We start from the raw sequence: 22,119 nt of genomic DNA, 5'->3' as shown, positions 1-22,119 counted from the left end.
GAGTTTGCTTTTGCCCAGATAAGGAGCTGAATTATTGACCACCTACTGTGGAGAGAACTCTTGATTGTCCCTTGGACTGCAAGGATATAAAACCAGTTAATCCTAAAGGAAATTAACCTTGAATATTCATTGGAAGGACTGATGCTGAAGCTGAAGCTCCAGTACTTTGGTCACTCACTGGAAAAGACCCTGATGCTGGGAAAGATTGAAGCAAGGAGGAGAAGGGATGACAGAGGAAAATAATTCATGACCAAAATAGGAAGTCTGTCCAAGAAATAATAAGCATAAAAGTATCCTAGATTTGAAATATGCAATGACTGAACTGAATAATTCAGTACTGCTTCAAAAGAACCTTGATCATGCAGAAGAACTGATGACCTTGAAGACAGGACTTTTGCAATTATATAGTCAGGAGCAAAAAGAATGAAAAAGAGGGAAGAAATCCTATGGCAATTATAGAAAATTAGAAAAAAAACCCACAATATTTGCATTTATGGAAATTCAGAAGAAAAAGACAAAGGAACATAGATTATATCTAAAGCAATACTGGCTGAACTCTTTTCAAATCTGGGGAGAGAAAGGAACACCCAGATCAATAGGGTCCAAAAGATCTCAAATAGTTTGAGCTGAAATAGGGCCACAGGAAGACACAATATAATCAAATTTTCTAAAGACAAAAAGTAATTTTAAAATCAGCAAGAAAAATAAGAGAAGATACATAAACAGGAAACCTGCAAGACTATGGGAGGATTTCTTAGCAGAAACTTTGGGCCAGAAGAGAATGGGATGACACAGTCTGAAAAATTTTGAATGAAAATGAACCTCAATCAAGAATTCCAAAACCAGTAAAGGTGACCTTCAAAAAGTAAAGACTTTCCTGAACAAAGAAAAGTTGAGGGAGTTCATTACCACCAGACTCTGCCTTATAAGAAATGCTGAATGAAATTCACTGAGTGGAAGTAAAATAACACAAATTTATACATTCAAAAATACAAGGTAATTTAAATCTCTCTGACAAACCAACAAACAGATGAAAAAAACTCATAGGAAAATAGATGACACTCAGATTTTTAGTTACCAGGCACTGAGGGTAGGGAAAGCGTAAACTAGAAGAAGGTGGTGAAAACATAAAACTCTTTTATGATAATACTCAGTTAAGTTCTGTCACTCAGTCGTGTCCATCTCTTTGCAACTCTATGAATCGCAGCACGCCAGGCCTCCCTGTCCATCACCATGTCCCGGAATTCACTCAAACTCACGTCCATCGAGTCGGTGATGCCATGCCATCTCATCCTCTGTCGTCCCCTTCTCCTCCTGCCCCTAATCCCTCCCAGCTTCAGAGTCTTTTCCAATGGGTCAACTCTTTGCATGAGGTGGCCAAAGTACTGGAGTTTCAGCTTTATCATCATTCCTTCCAAAGAAATCCCAGAGTTGATTTCCTTCAGAATGGACTGGTTGGATCTCCTTGCAGTCCAAGGGACTCTCAAAAGTCTTCTCCAACACCACAGTTCAAAAGCATCATTTCTTCAGTGCTCACCTTTCTTCACAGTCTAACTCTCACATCCATACATGACTACTGGAAAAACCATAGCCTTGACTAGATGGACCTTAGTTGGCAAAGTAATGTCTCTGCTTTTGAATATGCTATCTAAGTTGGTCATAACTTTTCTTCCAAGGGATAAGTGTCTTTTAATTTCATGGCTGCAGTCACCATCTGCAGTGATTTTGGAGCCCCCCAAAATCAAGTCTGACACTGTTTCCACTGTTTCCCCATCTATTTCCCATGAAGGGACAGGACCAGATGCCATGATCTTTGTTTTCTGAATGTTGAACTTTAAGCCAACTTTTTCACTCTCCACTTTCACTTTCATCAAGAAGCTTTTTAGTTCCTCTTCACTTTCTGCCATAAGGGTGTTGTCTCCTGCATATCTGAGGTTATTGATATTTCTCCTGGCAATCTTGATTCCAGCTTGTGCTTCTTCAAGCCCAGCGTTTCCCATGATGTACTCTGCATATAAGTTAAATAAGCACAGTGACAATATACAGCCTTGATGTACTCCTTTTCCTATTTGGAACCAGCCTGTTGTTCAATGTCCAGTTCTGTTGCTTCCTGACCTGCGTATAGGTTTCTCAAGAGGCAGGTCAGATGGTCTGGTATTCCCATCCCTTTCAGAATTTTCCAGTTTATTGTGACCGCACAGTCAAAGGCTTTGGCATAGTCAATACAGCAGAAATAAATGTTTTTCTGGAACTCTCTTGTTTTTTCGATGATAATATTAATGTATGATATATAAGAAAATTGCCACTGGAGTAAATGCTAAGAGTTTTCACCCCAAGGAAAACACATTTTTTTCTTTTTTTCCTTTTATCATACCTATATGAGAAAGTGGATGTCCATTGAATTTATTGTGGTAATCAATTCACAATATAAATAAATTAAATCATTATTCTGTATACTTTAAAGTTATATACTAATGTATGCAAATTATTTCTCAATAAAACTAGAAAATATATTTGTCTATTAATACTCATCCATTAAGATATTTACAAATTTTCCATTTTGAAAAATACCTGTACGCCTATCTATACTAGGAAATAGATTGGCAGAATAAATTTGAACTTTTAGAAATAATTGAATTGTTATGTTTTAATGAAGAAGATTATAATATCCTACTTTACATTCTTCTTCAAAAGTCTAGTACATTTTTTTTGGTAATTGGACATTTTGAAGTAAAGTGCTGAGAGAAATCTGTACTTTATCAAAGTAATTCTTTCTGTTTGCCTAATTGCTACATAGAAGTAATGGGAATATTTTACCCAGCAGCTTTCTACTTTGAAAACACGTATTTTGATCATCTGTTATGTTACATTAACTTTTCTACCAATATTAACATTCTTAATATAGATGATTTTTCTGGTCTCTGACTTCCAGGATTTGTAAATATTTTATACTGGTGGCAAAGGTCTACACTACAGTGAGAGGGATAAAAACAATCAGGAAGCAATCACAAATTTATTGAGCAGATTCATGTTACCCAGTTTTACATTCCAAGAGAAAACTTTCTCTGTTAATTGATACCATCGGCAGTAACTTGTTTGTTTTTGTTTTTGTTTTCCTCCAGATTTGTTATGCTGAACAAAATGAACATTGCTTAGGAGTTTATTGGAGACTGAATGCCTTGATTTGAAAAAAATGTCATCTACAGTAACTGACAGTTTTTGAAAATAATGACTTCCACAAATACCATCCAGTTCAGTTCACTTCAGTTCAGTCGCTCAGTCGTGTCCGACTATTTGCGACCCCAGGAATCGCAGCACGCCAGGCCTCCCTGTCCAGCACCATCCCCCGGAGTTCACTCAGACTCACGTCCATCGAGTCCGTGATGCCATCCAGCCATCTCATCCTCGGTCGTCCCCTTCTCCTCTTGCCCCCAATCCCTCCCAGCATCAGAGTCTTTTCCAATGAGTCAACTCTTCGCATATTATTCTAATAAATACCATATTATCCTCGTTTCAAAATCTAATGTTTCGGCTTATGTATATGTGTGTGAGCCTTTGTGTATATGTACACATCCATAGAGACATTTTAGTTTTGTCAATAACCTATGAGTAGACACTTATTGTCTTGGAATATGAGGGTACAAGATTTATATTCTTTATGTTAACAACCAAATATTGCGAAGCACTTTATTACCCAGCACACATCACTAAGGAATAGATAAAATAATTTACATATTAGATTCATTAAAAAAACACACACACACACAATCAGTAGCTGAAATATCCTCTTTTGGGGTTCCAAAACCTCTGCAGATGGCGACTGCAGCCATGAAATTAAGACACTAAATTAAGACACTTACTCCTTGGAAGAAGAGTATAACTAACCTAGATAGTATATTAAAAAGCAGAGACATACTTTGCCAAAAAAGTTCCATCTAGTCAAAGCTATGGTTATTCCAGTGATCATGTATGGATTTGAGAGTTGGACTGTAAAGAAAGCTGAGAATTAAAGAATTCATGCTTTTGAACTGTGGTGTTGGACAAGACTCTTGCGAGTCTCTTGGACTTCAAAGAGATCCAACTAGTCCATCCTAAAGGTGATTAGTCCCTAATGTTCATTGGAAGGACTGATGTTGAAGCTGAAACTCCAATACTTTGGCCACCTGATGTGAAGAACCAACTCATTAAAAAAGACCCTGATACTGGGAAATATTGAAGGCGGAGGACAAGGGAATGACTGAGATGGTTGGATGACATCACTGACTCAATGGACATGAGTTTGAGTAAACCCCAGGAGTTTGTGATGGACAGGGAGGCCTGGCATGCTGCATGCAGTCCATGGGGTTGCAGAGTCAGACATGACTGAGTGACTGGAGTGACTGAACTGAGCTGAACTGGAACTGAAACCTCCAGTCTCTAAGCCACAGAATTCTTAATTAAGAAATGTTATTGTAGAGCAGGATGGCTCTGATCAAGATTCAGGGGCAACAAAGGATATATAATTCCTCATACCTTGACAGAAGGGACAATATTATCTGACATCTCAGGCCCCAAAGAACAGATAGTAAGGTCTGGTTCTGAAACAGCTTGGATGGGGTTGAAAACCCATCCTCATTTGCACAATTCAAAAGGATGTTATTTGGGATAACAATTAGGTTAAACAAGAGGCATACAATTAGAAACTCAAATACATAGCCAACTTAATGTCCTATTTAGCAACCTGGTCATGGGAAATCATTGCTGAAAACTGAAGTGTCCATGAGATAACTTACATATAGAAGATGTAACAACAGGTATGGTCACAGGCAAATTTTTTGTATCCCTACTTTTAGATCTAAATAAATCTGCTATATCTGTAATGCAGGAATATAACTGAGATGCTAGAAGATAGATAAATAGATGATTAATTTCTTGAGGTTAATGTAACAAAGTACTACAACCTAGATGACTTAAAATAACAGAGCATTATTTGCTTACAGTTAATGGAGGCTTGATTTCTGAAATCAAAGGTTGTCAGTGTTGGTTTTTTAAAGTATGTGAGGGATAATGCATTCCATGACACTCTCTTAGCTTCTGGTGGTTTAGGAGTAACCTTTTCTGTTCCTTAGCTTATAGGCATTTCACTCAAACTGTTCACCTTTACATGGTATTCTCCCTGTATCTCTTCAAGTTGACTCCCTCTATGATGTCTGTCTATGTCCATATTTTTATTTTTTTAATAAGGTTATAGATAAAATTGGATTAAGGCCACCTTTTTTTTAATTTTAATTTTTTTATTTTTATTTATTTTTTAAATTTTAAAATCTTTAATTCTTACATGCGTTCCCAAACATGAACCCCCCTCCCACCTCCCTCCCCATAACCTCTCTCTGGGTAATCCCCATGCACCAGCCCCAAGCATGCTGCATCCTGCGTCAGACATAGACTGGCGATTCAATTCACATGATAGTATACATGTTAGAATATCATTTTCCCAAATCATCCCACCCTCTCCCTCTCCCTCTGAGTCCAAAAGTCCGTTATACACATCTGTGTCTCTTTCCCTGTCTTGCATACAGGGTCGTCATTAAGGCCACCTTAATAACTTAATTTTAACTTACTATCTCTGTATAAACCTCCATTCAAAAAGGTCACTTTTTGAGGAAATGAAGATTAGGGCTTCAAAGCAACTTTCGTGAAGGAAAAATTCAACAAATAATAGATGTATATAGATATGTTCAGTTCAGTTCAGTAACTCAGTCATGTCTGATTCTTTGCAACCCCATGAATCACAGCACTCCAGGCTTCCTTGTCCGTTACCAACTGCCAAAGTTCACTCAAACTAATGTCCATCAAGTCAGTGATGCCATCCAGCCATCTCATCCTCTCTTGTTCCCTTCTCCTCCTGTCCCCAATCTCTCCGAGCACCAGTCTTTTCTAATGAGTCAAATCTTCCCATGAGGTGGCCAAAGTATAGAGTTTCAGCTTCAGCATCAGTCTTTCCAATGAACACCCAGCACTAATCTCCTTTAGGATGGACTGGTTGGATCTCCTTGCAGTCCAAGTGACTTTCAAGAGTCTTCTCAAACACCAGAGTTCAAAAGCACTGATTCTTTGATTTTAAGCTTTCTTTATAATCCAATTTTCACATCCATACATGACTACGGGGAAAACCATAGCCTTTACTAGACGGATCTTGGTTTGCAAATAATATCCCTGCCTGTACATTGTCACCCTGCTTATTTAACTTATATGCAGAGTACATCATGGGAAACGCTGGACTGGAGGAAACACAAGCTGGAATCAAGACTGTCGGGAGAAATATCAATAACCTCAGACATGCAGATGACACCACCCTTATGGCAGAAAGTGAAGAGGAACTAAAAAGCCTCTTGAGGAAAGTGAAAGAAGAGAGTGAAAAAGTTGGCTTAAAGTTCAACATTCAGAAAATGAGGATCATGGCACCCAGTCCTATCACTTCATGGGAAATAAATGGGGAAGCAGCGGAAACAGTGTCAGACTTGATTTTTATGGGCTCCAAAATTACTGCAGATGGTGACTGCAGCCATGAAATTAAAAGACGCTTATCCCTTGGAAGAAAAGTTATGACCAACCTAGATAGCATATTCAAAATCAGAGATATTACTTTGCAAACAAAGGTCTGTCTAGTCAAAGCTATGGTTTTTCCAGTGGTCATGTATGGATGTGAGAGTTGGACTGTGAAGAAACCTGAGCATTGAAGAAGTGATACTTTTGAACTGTGGTGTTGGAAAAGACTCTTGAGAGTCCCTTGGACTTCAAGGAGATCCCACCAGTTCATTCTGAAGGAAATCAACTCTGGGATTTCTTTGGAAGGAATGATGCTAAAGCTGGAACTCCAGTACTTTGGCCACCTCATACAAAGATTTGACTCATTGGAAAAGACTTTGATGCTGGGAAGGATTGGGGGCAGGAGGAGAAGGGGACAACAGAGGATGAGATGGCTAGATGGCATCACTGACTCGATGGACATGAATCTGATTGAACTCCGGGAGATGGTGATGGACAGGGAGGCCTGGCGTGCTGTGATTCATGGGGTCGCAAAAAGTCGGACATGACTGACCGACTGAATTGAACTGAACTGAATATCTCTGCTTTTCAATATGCTCTCTAGGTTGGTCATAAATTTTGTTCCAAGGAGTAAGCGTCTTTTAATTTCATGGCTGCAATCACCTTCTGTAGTGATTTTAGAGCCCATAAAAATAAAGTCTGACACTGTTTCCCCATCTATTTCCCATGAAGTGACAGATCCAGACGTCATGATCATCATTTTCTGAATGTTGAGTTTTAAACCAACTTTGTCACTCTCCTCTTTCACTTTCATCAAGAGGGTTTTTAGTTTCTCTTCACTTTCTGCCATAAGGGTGGTGTCACCGGCATATACGAGGTTACTGATATTTCTCCCAGCAATGTTGATTCCACCTTGTGCTTCTTCCAACCCAGTGTTTCTCATGATGTACTCTGTATATAAGTTAAATAAGCAGGGTGACAATATACAGCCTTGATGTACTCCTTTTTCTATTTGGAACCAACCTGTTGTTCCCTGTCCAGTTCTAACTGTTGCTTCCTGACCTGCATATAGGTTTCTCACAAGACAGGTCAGGTAGTCTGGTATTCCCATATCTTGAAGAATTTTCCACATTTTATTGTGATCCACACAGTCAAAGCCTTGGCATAGTCAATAAAACAGAAATAGATATTTTTCTGGAACTCTCTTCGTTTTTCCATGATCCAGTTAATGTTGGCAATTTGGTCTCTGGTTCCTCTGCCTTTTCTAAAACCAGCTTGAACATCTGGAAGTTCACGGTTCATGTATTGCTGAAGCCTGGCTTGGAGAATTTTGAGCATTACTTTACTAGCATGTGACATTAGTGCAATTGTGTGGTAGTTTGAGGATTCTTTGGCATTGTCTTTCTTTGGGATTGGAATGAAAACTGACCTTTTCCAGTCCTGTGGCCATGGCTGAGTTTTCCAAATTCGCTGGCATATTGAGTGCAGCACTTTCATAGCATCATCTTTCAGAATTTGAAATAGCTCAACTGGAATTCCATCACCTCCACTATCTTTGCTCATAGTGATGCTTTCTAAGGCCCACTTGACTTCACATTCCAGGATGTCTGGCTCTAGGTGAGTGATCACTCCATCGTGATTATCTGAGTTGTAAAGCTCTTTTCTCTACAGTTCTTCTGTGTATACTTGCCAACTCTTCTTATTATGTTCTACTTCTGTTAGGTCCATACCATTTCTGTCCTTTATTGAGCCATAGATAGGTAGATAATATTAAAAAGGGGACATAAACATTTATTTTATAGTATATTCTTTTATATATATATATATATTTTTACAAATGGCAGTGACATCAACCTCATTATCTTTGTATTTAAGATATTAAAATATTAGTCCTCAAAATAAAAGGAGACTAGTACTTTTCTTTATTATATACGCAACATGTTATTTCACTTTTGATGAATTAAAGTTACAAATTATAGTGTAGAGGAAAATGGTATGGAAGGAAAATCCTGTAATTATTTCAACATATTAAACCATGTGATAAACTTAATAGTAACTTGGGTTTATACTAACTCACATTGAGTGAGTTAAACCTGTGAGAATATATATCATTCCAGTCATTTTGTGGAGAAGGCAATGGCAATCCACTCCAGTACTTTTGCCTTGAAATTCCCATAGATGGAGAAGCCTGGTAGGCTGCAGTTCATGGGGTTGTGAAGAGTCAGATACGAATGAGAGACTTCACTTTCACTTTTCCCTTTCATGAACTGGGGAAGAAAATGGCAACCCACTCCAGTGTTCTTGACTGGAGAATCCCAGGGATGGCAGAGCCTGGTGGGCTGCTGTCTATGGGGGTTGCACAGAGTCAGACATGACTGAAGTGAGTTAGCAGCAGCAGCTGCCAGTCATTTTGTAAAGAAATGCTGTAAATATATTTTTTAAAAAATAGGAAATATTCATACCAGTCAGAATGTCTGCGATCCAAAATTCTACAAGCAATAAATGCTGGAGAGGGTGTGGAGAAAACTGAACCCTCTTACACTGTTGGTGGGAATGCAAACTAGTACAGCCACTATGGAGAACAGCATGCAAATTCCTTAAAAACTTGAAATAGAACTGCCTTATGACCCAGTAATCCCACTGCTGGGGATACACACTGAGGAAACCAGAATTGAAAGAGACACGTGTACCCCAATGTACATTGCAGCTCTGTTTATAATAGCCAAGACATGGAAGCAACCTAGATGTCCGTCAGCGGATGAATGGATAAGAAAGCTGTGGTACATACACACAATGGAATATTACTCAGCCATTAAAAAGAATACATTTGAATCAGTTCTAAAGAGGTGGATAAAACTGGAGCCGATTATACAGAGTAAAGTAAGCCAGAAAGAAATACACCAATACAGTATACTAACACATATATATGGAATTCAAAAAGATGGTAATGATAACCCTGTATGCGAGACAGCAAAAGAGACACAGATGTATAGAATAGACTTTTGGACTCTGTGGGAGAGGGAGAGGGTGGGATGATTTGGGAAAATGGCATTGAAACATGTATAATATCATGTAAGAAATGAATCGCCAGTCTAGGTTCGATGCAGGATACAGGATGCTTGGTGCTGGTGCACTGGGATGACCCAGATAGATGATATACAGAGGGAGGTGGAAGGGGGGGTTCAGGGTTGGGAACTCCTGTACACCTGTGGTGGATTCATGTTGATGTATGGTAAAACCAATACAGTATTGTAAAGTAAAATAAAGTAAAATGAAAAAAAAAATTATTCCTGAAAAAAAAAAGAAATAATTAGTATCCTCAAGAAAAACAAAGATATTCAATGAAAATGAAATTCAATGAAAATCTTAGAATGGAGTGCCAAGGATTTTGCAGTTTATGACATATGTTATCAAAGCTTATGGGAGATTTTAAGTAGGAAACAATTTTAGAAAATCAAATCTATATTTAAGATATATGAATGGTTATAGAAAAGTTTTTCCTATAAATAACCTAGAGATAAGAACAAGCTAACAATGTGTTAGATGATACCTTCTTTTCCAATAAGTGGTTACAGTGGAATTGATATGAACAGCCTTTGATAACTGATCGCATGTGGTAAATGGAGAAGGAAGAGGAAACAAAAATCCTAGACCCCACCCTATCCCAGTCTATAGGGTAGCAAATAGTCGACAGGACTGAAGCAACTTAGCACGAATGCACACCCTATCCAAAACTTAACCCTACCCAGGTGGTTCAGTGCTTTCACATTTTAAAAAAGTAAATAAATAAATAAAGATAAAACTGAAATTCTGGAATTCAAAAGCATTTGGTTCCCAAAATTCTTGAGAGTTTTTATTTTTGTTTTTATTCTCCTCTTTCCCTTCTTTTTTCCTTTCTTCTTCCTCTCCTTTTCCTTCTTCTCCTCCTAATTCTCCTAACTCTGAAGGAAAGCAACATTTTAAAAATAAAATAAAAAAAAAAGAAAAGAAAAACTAGAAGTTGGGGGAAAATGAAAAGACATAGGTAGTTTTAAAATATCCTTTTTTTTATACTATCATGTGAATTGAATCGCCAGTCTATGTCTGACGCAGGATGCAGCATGCTTGGGGCTGGTGCATGGGGATGACCCAGAAAGATGTTATGGGGAGGGAGGTGGGAGGGGGGTTCATGTTTGGGAATGCATGTAAGAATTAAAGATTTTAAAATTTAAAAAATAAAAAACTAAAAATAAATAAATGAAAAAATAAAAAAATAAAAAAATAAATAAATAAAAATTAAAAAAAATAAAAATAAAATATCCTTTGGTAGTAAGAAAAATGTTTTATGATTCAGAGTGCTTGAGAGTATAACCAGGCACTGGGAGCGAGTATGACAAACTCTATAGAAGGAAGAAGACCTACCTATATAAGAACTATATGATATAAAACGCCCAAAATGGAAGGTGTGAAGAAAACGAAGAAAAAGGCTTTGTGACTAACTGCTCCATAAATACGGTTTTAAGAAGCAAGTATACTAGAAAATCATATGTGCATGTGTGCTTAGATGGGTGCATCTCTTTGCAACACCATGGACTGTAGCCAGAGAGGCTCCTCTGTCCATGGGATTTTCCAAACAAGGACACTGAAGTGGGTTGCCATTTCCTCCTCCAGGGGACCTTCCCGACCCAGGGATAGAACTTGTGTCTCTGTCTCCTGCATTTGCAGGCAGATTCTTTACTAATGCACCACCTGGGAAACCGAATAGAAAAGCAAAGGAACTTAGTTTAGGTGTGGAGGGTAATTTTGATTTTAACTTATATTACCTTATGATTTTTTTTTTTCTGAAAGGTTTCTTTTACTGAAAAATATATTTTAAAAAATCTATTTTTAATTCTTTCTCATAACAAAACAAAAGAAAACCCTCACATGTTTATAAACCTCTTCAGGTTGATTAGTTTGCTATTCATTTCCCAGATTGGCATATTCTCACTTAGTAACTAATCCCCATGACCAAAGAGAAAGGAAAGTTAAATTCAAATTCATGAGATAAATGTTAAACCCTAGTCAAAGTCATATAAATAATTTGGATTCATTTTGTGAAGCATCACTTTCCATTTTTTTATTTGCTTTTCTGTAAGTAGTATTTAAACATTTTAAATACTTTAAAAAATTAAACATTTTAAAACATTTAAAAAAATTTAAACATTTTAATCATTATTACAAGCATTAAACGTTTGTAGATTTTTTCTATACCTAGCTAGTATTGACAATATAAATTTTTTAAAATTATTGTTATAAGGTCACCTCAAAACTTCCTCTTCGTTTTCTTTTTTATATATGTCTTTTTTTCTCATAAATTTTATTTTGTGTTAGAGTCCTTTGTCAAGCATTTTCTGCAAGTGAGTTGCATATCAGTGTAGACTTTGAATACTTGCATTCTACAAGTTTTTTTCTTTCCCCTCCCAGCCCCAACACAGAAAAGGTGAAATATCTTTTAAAAAGTAATACTATCTTAACATGATATATGATTCCTGGGTAGAGAGTTTTTTCATATCTTCCTCTAACTTCTGGTGTTAGAGATGACAAGTTTAATACATTTGAATATTTTACTTTCGAAGTGACTTTTCAGTCAGGAAGCTTAAAAGATTTTGTTCCCTTTCCTGTAAATTCTTAGAATTCAGACAATTTACTAGTCTATGTATAGGTGAATAGCTCCTTTTTTCCCTTCAAGGTTGCTATTTTCTCAGTAAACTTTCATAATTTTTAGATTCAAATATTTCTTCAACCAAGGGTAGTCTTCTCTATTATTTCTTAAATTGTGTTTCCCTTTTTTTTCAGAACAGTTATTACATGAATCATAATTCATATAGTTTTGTTTCACAGTTACTGTGGACTGGAATAATTTATGAAAACAAAAACTGTTTTATTCTGTGAAACATCAACTATTTACAATAAATTATGCACATACTGGGCTTTGTTGTGATTTGTAAAATTTTATCCCCATATTTACAGAGAAAAATATCTAGCAAGATAGAAGAATTTATATATTCTTGGTAGCTTGCATCATTATTATTTACCATAGTGGAGGCATTATTCAGTAATCATTAAAATTGATTAAAAAATGCATCTGTAGTTATAATGGAATATTATGTTAACATACATTTCTAAGGGGCTTGCCAGTAACCAGTGATAAAGAACCCACCTGCCAATTCAGGATACTTTATTTTGGGGGGCTCCAAAATCACTGCAGTTGGTGATTGCAGCCATGAAATTAAAAGACGCATACTCCTTGGAAGGAAAGTTATGACCAACCTAGACAGTATATTGAAAAGCAGAAATATTACTTTGTCAACAAAGGTCCATCTAGTCAAGGCTATGGTTTTTCCAGTGGTCATGTATGGATGTGAGAGTTGGACTGTGAAGAAAGCTGAGCGCCAAAGAACTGATGCTTTTGAACTGTGGTGTTGGAAAAGACTCTTGAGAATCCCTTGGACTGCAAGGAGATCCACCCAGTCCATCCTAAAGGAGATCAGTCCTGGGTGTTCATTTGAAGGACTGATGCTGAAGCTGAAACTCCAATACTTTGCCCACCTCATGCGAAGAGCTGACTCATTGGAAAAGACCCTGATGCTGGGAGAGATTGGGGGCAGGAGGAGAAGGGGACAACAGAGGATGAGATGGCTGGATGGCATTACCGACTCAATGGACATGAGTTTGAGTCAACTCCGGGAGATGGTGATGGACAGGGAGGCCTGGCATGCTGTGATTCATGGGGTAGCAAAGAGTTGGACACGACTGAGTGACTGAACTGAACTGAAGAGACGCGGGTTCAGTTGCTGGGTGGGGAAGATCCCCTGGAGAAATAAATGGTGACCCACTCCATTATTCTTTCCTGGAGAATTCCATGGACTGAGGAGCCTGGCGGACTACCGTCCATAAGGTTGCACAGCATCAGACACCACTGAAGCAACTTAGCACATATGCTTCTAACTGATGTATCTTTTCCTCTTCATTTATTTCCATGATTGACTGTAACGTGAAATATCACATTTTTAAGATTATCGATATATGATCTAATCTTTACTGTGAACTAATCAGTATATAGTTTTTATCATCAGGAATAGGCACTCAAATACAGAAAATAGTAATAAATCCATACTAGTAATTCCATAACACTGATTTATGCAAATGTGCTCTAGTGTACATTTAAATAGAAAATTAATATAAGTTAACAGATTAGCACAATGAGATGTCACTTCATATCCATCTTAACAGCTATTATCGAAAACAAGTAATAAATGTGGTTGAGGATGCAGTTAATAATATTTTATTATTTTTGAGTATCAAATCAAGGTGTAGCAATGAAATTATTTGTCTATGAATATTTCTTCCTTCTTTTATGGGGAGGGAGGTGGGAGGTGGGTTCATGTTTGGGAACGCATGTAAGAATTAAAGATTTTAAAATTAAAAAATAAAAAACTAAAAAAAACTAAAAAATAAAAAATAATAAAAAATAAAAACAACATTGTAAATTAAAAAAAAGTAGTTTTTTTCTTTTACATTTTTTAGATAACCATGCATTTCTCTTACTCTTTGAAATTTAATAAACAAGCTAAAAATATTCCCTGGATTTCCATATGTTCAATGTGGTTAACATATTTTGAGTGGAGGTGGGGGGCATCTCTTATCACAGTTATTAATCTGGATACACACTTCCAGCTCATTGAAGTGAGCAGAAAAAACTCTAAAATATCTTACTGGCTCTTAAAGTTTCCCACCATAAATCACATATACCTTCCAGTTACATTTCAAAATGCAAATAAATCCTATTTGCACCTTACTCCAAAGGGAACAGTGAAGTACAATTCTACCACTTTCCAAGAGGAAAGTTGAAAATACACAGGAAATATCAGTAAGGCTCTCAACAATATGTAATACTTTTCTCTGTATAGTTCCTATTTTTTTCCCAACGTAACTGTGCTTTGCTCAATTTTCTTGTTGACATATACACTATTATTCATTTTGTTCTACTTTTTGATCATTTGTGATATGCTAATCTCTGTACTAATATCTCCATAAGTAGTGCCTTTTGCTTTGTATTACAAACATTTCCTGGTGCAATGTACTACAAAGAGTCAGGGGAATATAAAGCACAAATGTATATACAAACTCTTATTGGGATTAACACCATGACCATTCCTTGATTGTAACTCAGCCAGTAACCATTTTTATCATGTTTTGTCTAATTATTTAATCCCCTTGGCTTCAATCTTATCAATAAATGAGGACAATAATTACAACTTTCTTAGTACTTAGCTTAATGAATGTAAATTGTTATTGCCACTATTAATACACTAAAACACATATAATGAGCTTTTTGATGATATATTTTCAAATGTGTTAGTGAATTGACATAAAATATTACAATATATTATTTGAAAAGTCAACTTTGTGTATTATTGATTTATTATTCCTTCTAATGCTGACTACTTATTCTTATAGTGCTTCTCAAGTATTAGCATATTGAATGATCGGATGAGAAGAATTTTTTAATAATTCAAATTACCTAGTTCTATCCTCTGCAATTATGATTCAGTAGACTGAGTGGGTTCCAGATAGTTGGATATTTTGCAATTTCTCTAGAGGAAGTATCTAGAGATATATTTTTTTAGAAAAGCTACACTAAAACTGAAAAATGCAGTGGCCCTTTTTTGCATATATCATTTCTATTCCTTCATATTGCACAAACTTATTAGGTTTTGAAAGATTTCCTTGCATTTCAAAAGCATATATGACTCATAATATGTGCTATAAACTTGTTTTGCTGTTTATGAAGTAGAAAACATTAGGAAACGCTATAGAGTGCATAAAATCAATAAAAGGTTATGAGAATCTTTTGAGCCAGAAAATAGTCCAGAGAGCACAAAGCAATATTAATTAACACTTAAAAGGAAATAAAAGTTTAGATGAATGTTTTAATTTAATCCAAATGTAAAAATTTGCAAATGTAGAGAAAGATTGGGGGCAAAGCTATAACATCATGAAAGCTACTAGAAGCTACTTAATTTGAACTAGGCTTATTACATGAGAACCTGAATTGATTGTTTCATTTACTTTTATTAAAGATATTGCAAATTACTTCATTCTTTATCAACAATAGGTTGCAATACAACTTACTATATACATGAAATTTTATCTCATATCAGAAGCTTGTTAAAAATCTTACTTTACAAGTTAGCGAAATACCATTTCTTCTATACAGATCCAGTTACTCCTGCCTTTCTGGAAAATTTTAAGTTTATAAAACCATTGCTTGCAGAAAATAATTTAAATCAATTACATGTCTACACACGTATCTTTGGCACTTGTCATCTTCCAACGCCTATTGCTGTTAAGATGCAAAATCAAGTTTGGATGTTCCAATGAAAAAACAAGAGCCCCAAAATTCACCCAGAAGGTAAGTTTCTGCACAAAGCTTTGATATAGGTATATTTGACTCTGAAGTCTATGGTCTAATCTAAACTAAATACCTGGATTTTCCAGGTGGAGTGGTGGTAAAGAATCTGCCTGACAATGAAGGAAATGCAAGAGACACAGGTTTGATCCCCAGGTTGGGAAGAAGCCTGGAGTAGGAAATGGCAACCCACTCCAGTGTTCTTGCCTGGAAAATTCCATGGACAGAGGGACCTGGCAGTCTCCTGTCTATGGGATCACAAAAGTTGGACATGAATGAGCAATTGAGCACACACTGAAATGATGGCTATCATGTATTGAAGACTTGCACGTATTATTTTAAAAGATTCATGATGGAAGGATAAAGAGGCAGACACTAAATCTTAGAAATGCTCACTATCTACCTCTGGAAATCCCCACCGCTGTGCCCTATCCAACTGCTCTCAACTATTCTACTCTCCCACCAGGTAGTATCACATTATTTCTTAGATTCATTTTTCATATAGTATCTCCCAGAACTAGCACAATTTATCATTAAGTGCCAGCATATAAATTATCTACCTTTTCTAACCTGTATCAGAAGCCAGAGGAGGAAATAAATACAATTAAAAGAAGGCAGTTCAGTTTAGTTGCTCAGTCATGTCTGACTCTGCGATCCCATGGACTGCAGCACGCCAGGCTTCCCTGTCCATGCAATTCTCCAAGCAAGAATACTGGAATGGGTTGCCATTTCCTTCTCCAGGGGATTTTCCTGACACAGGAATTGAACCAAGATCTCCTTCATTGCAGGAAGATTCTTACTGACTGAGCTACTATCTATTAGTTATTGTCAAAGAACAACAAATTAATGGCATAGTGCTTTGGTCTCTCTTACATTACTGGTTATAGTAAAATCTAGTATTGTTCTTATTACTAACACAGTAACTATTAGTTAAAATCACACTTTCATTTATATCAGCTATCTATTATAAAAATAATGTTGTATAACACACCATCCCCGATTCAATGACTTAAACACAGTAATTTTGAACTCTTACAGAACTGTTGATCAGTGATTTAGGCAGGTTAGTTCTTCCGGTTTTGTCTGGTCAACATTGCATTGCTGCTATCTGGAATATGCTGGCTGGGGTTACTTTTCTGTTTAAGGTGTCTCCCATGTTACTACTATAGACTAGTGTGGTGAAGGCAGAGGTACCACTGCAAGCAAGCCCAGTCTTGAAAGTGTCTTTCAGACCTACATTTACCTCCTACTCTCAAACATTGCACTGGTCCACAAACCTGTTACATGTCTGAACTCAGAATCAAGGGGGAGGGAAATAATCGCCATTCGTTTATCAACATTAACTTGAAAACCATCTGTCAAAAAGTATGGATGCCAGAGAATGTGAAGTATCCAATTCTTTAAAGCAATTAATCAGGGCTTCCCTGGTGGCTCAGTAGGTAAAGAATCTGCCTGCAATGCAGCAGACCTGGATTCGATCCTTGGGTTGGTAAGATCCCCTGGAGAAAGGAATGGCAATTCACTCCAGTATTCTTGCCTCGAAAATCCCATGGGCAGACAAGCCTGGTGGGCTACAATCCATGGGGTCACAAAGAGTTGGACATGACCAAGTACCTAAAACACACAAATAAATTAATCTACCACACTCCTTGATGCAGGCATTCATATACATGAATTTTTCCTACAGATGTACTTGGATCTGTGGGAGATGATCTAGGTCTAATAAAACTTGGCAAAATATTCTTTAAAGCAGAAAACTTAGATATGTACTTGTACATGTGGGACATAATCTAGGTATAGCAATATTTACTGAAATATTGTTAAAGTAGAAAACCAAGGTATGTCTGGGCTTCCCTGGTGGTTCAGTAGGTACAGAATCTGCCTGCAAGGCAGGAGACCCAGGTTCAATCCCTGGGTTGGCAAGATCCCCTGAGGAAGGGAATGGCAAACCTCTCTGGTATTCTTGCCTGGAGAATTTCATGAACAGAGGAGTCTACAGTGATATGTATTTAAATGTAAGTACATTTGAATACATGTATGTATGTATGTGTGTAAATACATACAGTATATCTATAGTCCTTGGGGTCCCAAAGAGTCAGACATGACTGAGTGACTAACTCAGTCTAGCATAGGTATGTCTAGCATAAAAAGTATCATGCATCAGTAAGGGGCATGTTAAATAGCTACAAACATTCTAAAGGAATATCTGTAGGTACTGAAAATTATTTACATGAAAAAAATGCTTTTAAGTAAAAAAGCAATATAAAAAACAGAGTAGTATATGATACTATATTTTAACTCAGTAAAATATGTTTAGAAATGTCTGAAAGAACAGTAATTAAGTGCTAACTATGTATGGATGGTGGACATTGTAGAGGGAGAAGAGAGTTTAGCAACTGAAGTTTTTGTAACCTTACTATGTACAAGGTACCCTTTTGTTTTTTCAAAATTCTGTGCCATAGGCATATATTACCTATTTCATTTATTAGCCATCTGTTTACATAATAAGTTAATGACTATTTTTGTATTTTACATTAATTAATAAAAGGGCAACTGTGTAATAACTAATTCCAAGTAGGAATTAGTTATTATGTACACATGTACCATATCACCAATATGTTTTCCAATCTTCAAATTATTTCATTCTGAATTAAGATAAATGCACTATATAGAATAGAAAGATTTCTCAAAATATGTACATTTCATGTAATTTATATGAACTGCAACAATTTGGTGTGTCTAATACTTTAGTTAATGAATATGTCTTGTGAACTTTCTCAATTGATTATTTAGATAATTTTTCCTATATTTAGTTTTGCAAATAAAATGACAACTCTTCTTAAAGAAAGAGACAGTATGTTTTCTTCTGTCCTTTGTGTTGTTGCTGAGAATGAGAAGCAATAGTAGTTTACATATTTTTAGTCCTTTTGTATTCTATACCACAAGTTGCTGATTTTGAACTATTCTGACTTTTTGCAGTTTGATATTAGTACATACATACAATATTTCTTAAACTTTCCTTAACAAACACAACTTTTTTTCTTGTTAAAACAGAAGTGGTAAAGGGATAGATTACATAGTTTTTTATTTCCAATTTGTTTGATCACTTTATATAAATTAGTTTATATTTTAATATACAAAAATAAAATTTAATATGTGAATCATATTAGAAAATTTTTTGGCTAGAAAAAAATTGATGTTTTTAAGATGGAAATATTTTAACAATATCAATTTAAATTGTAGTGTATGTGCCTTTGGGTATTAATATGCATACTATCAGGGACATCTACTTATTTTTCATAAATATGTGAATATTTTGTTTCATCTTTGGAGACAAAATCAGTGTATTACATTCAGATAATAAAATGATAATCCAAAGGGAACAAATATCTATTGACCTTGGTTCCAGAATTTATAATGAATATAATTTGCTAACATAAATGACTTTCAGGATCTGACTTTTCAAAATGAATAACAAACTATTACAACTGGTGTTAAAATTTAAAGATGTTTTATGTTTGCTTTAAAATGGAAAATAAAGAATAATAAATTTAGGAAAAAGATATATAAAGGACTGAAGTGAAAAAAAAATAAAAACCTTAAATAAGTAAAAGCAAACATGGGATTGGAAAAGTTATATTGATTTCCAAACAAGGCATTGCATTTTTTTATTTATCATTTTTTTCCCTAAGAGTTTAACTTCAAATTTATTTTAGTGAAAGCTGCAACTGAAATTGGCCTTTTCAACATTACTTAATTTATATGGAAAGGGAGTTTGCAAGCAGACAAAATCAAAGATTCCATTAGAAGCTAATGATAGACTGCTTCATTGCATCTATATGTGTCCCTATAAATCAATTACATTATAGAATTTCTGAGTTCAACAAAAGCTGACCTTTAGTGACCTTTATCTAGTGTCATGTACACAATGTCCTTACATTCCTACCCAAATGATAATAGATATTATCAGATTTTAATGAAAATAACATTTCTCTGTATTCAGTAATTAGCTAGTAAAACCAATTAGTTGAGGACCTACAAAACTAGTGTTAAAGGTGATTAAGCCTAGTTAATGATTACAAAAATAATTATACTTCCACAGTGAACTTCAGAATTATAATTGGACTGTCTATCCCAGTTAATTAGATAATTAGCACACCAAGACTTTTGGAAAACTTTGAGCAATTGGAAAGTGCATTCTCTTGAAATTTCCCATTTAGATGTGCTCTTTAGGGTAATTTGATATCACAAATCTTCCAAAGTTAAGAGAAGACTGTGTAATTTTCATTTTTCACAATAATTAGCAGTTATCCAGTTAATGCTATTGCTATTAGTTTATTTCCCTTCCAAACCAGATTTGATCAAAAAAGCAATAAACTTCAACCAAAAGTCCAAACTAACATTAGGTGAATTTATTGGTCAAGTACCCCTAGCAATAGAGTAAATTATAAAACATTACATTTTAGTCACGTCTTTAAGTGATACAAGTGCAAAATAGAACATTTATACTCAGCAATTTAATTACAATATCTATGAAAAATTATCTTTATTCTGATACTGTTGACTGTTAAGAGCTTTTTATTTCACAAGCATTTATTTAGGATTACTGTACTCTAAGAAAACAATTTTCATATTCCCACTTTAAAATGCTAAAAAAATATATACGTCTTATCAATTCAGTATTTTTTCTATCAATTTAGGGCCAGAGTGTGAAGAAATAGCACACTAGAGGGGCTTGGTATGGTCAGCTTGAATCATATTCTTTTGGTGAGTGACTTACACATGTACACACACCCATGTACAAATAATGAAAAATAAAACTTCTACTCTGATACGGCATCTTTTTGAAATATGATCACTTATTCACAAATAATTTCACTCAATTAATAGGCAACCTTAAAGAATAAAAAACAATCATGTATTTTATACTGATACTAATTTGCTATAATACTAACACTCTGCCCCAACACACATATAAACCTTAATAAATGTGTTAAAATAAAACTCTCTGTGTAGAAGAAAATCAGAATTATTGCAGTTAGAATCCCATAGAGTTTGATATTTAAAAGTTATTCACAGTTCATATTTTAAGGAGGGACTAATATTTTTTGATAAACATCCATTTAAAGATGTTCATATCCAGTGGGTGGTAATATATGACAGAAATTAAGCATTATAGTATCTAGTTATTGCTTCACTCATAGCTCAACTGATGAAGAATCCTCTTGCAATGCTGGAGAAGTCTGTGCTATTCCTGAGTTGGGAAGATCCCCTGGAGAAAGGATAGGCTACCCACTCCAGTATTCTTGGGCTTCCCTGGTGGCTCAGATGGTAAAGAATCTACCTGCAATGCAGGATATCTACCTGTGTTTGATCCCTGGGCTGGGAAGGTCTCCTGGAGAAGGGAACAGCTACCCACTCCAATATTCTTGCCTGAAGAATTCCATGGACAGAGTAGCCTGGCAGGCTATAGTCCATGAGGTTACAAAGAATTGGACATAACTGGGAGACTTTCACTTCGCTTTCATCTATTTATTGAAACTTCTTTGATAGAGTTTGTATTAATTAGTTATTCAGGTCTTCTTTGAGAAGGAAGAGCACATGAACTGCTGTTGATAGTTTTTACCAACAGAAATCCAAATGTTGCTAAGCCATCGGGATTCTTAGAATAAAGAGGATTCAAGCCCACTTACAGCCAGAGGCACCATTAACATATGGTCATTCTGGGTTCTTTCAGGAAAACATCCACTGCAAAATTGAGGGGAATACAGGGTAAACGTTAGGAATAAGGGTATCCATAGATGGGGAGGACCTGGGAGAATGAGGCAGCCAGTAGAATAGAGCATTTGAGCATTGGGGCACAAAGAGGAAATGGACTTGGGCAAATTACACCAAGACGTTTAAAAGATGTTTAGGGAGAAGTCTAGAAAGTCTCTCCAAGAAGAAAGGGAATGCAAAGTGGTAAAAAGTGAGCCAGATGCCATTGTCCCTTAACACAGCAGTCTCCAGAAACAAATATTTTCTTCTTTTCTTCCATCTTCCAAATTTCCCTCTCACAGCAAATTCTAACCCTGAACCATACAGGAAAATTCTAACACTGACCAATTAGAAAGTGATTTTTGAAAATATAGTTTCCTCTTTTTGAAAACTACGAGGTG

Source organism: Ovis canadensis, chromosome 16 (assembly GCF_042477335.2).
Source record: "Ovis canadensis isolate MfBH-ARS-UI-01 breed Bighorn chromosome 16, ARS-UI_OviCan_v2, whole genome shotgun sequence".
Classification (NCBI taxonomy): Eukaryota; Metazoa; Chordata; class Mammalia; order Artiodactyla; family Bovidae; genus Ovis; species Ovis canadensis.
This window is presented reverse-complemented; position numbering follows the sequence as displayed.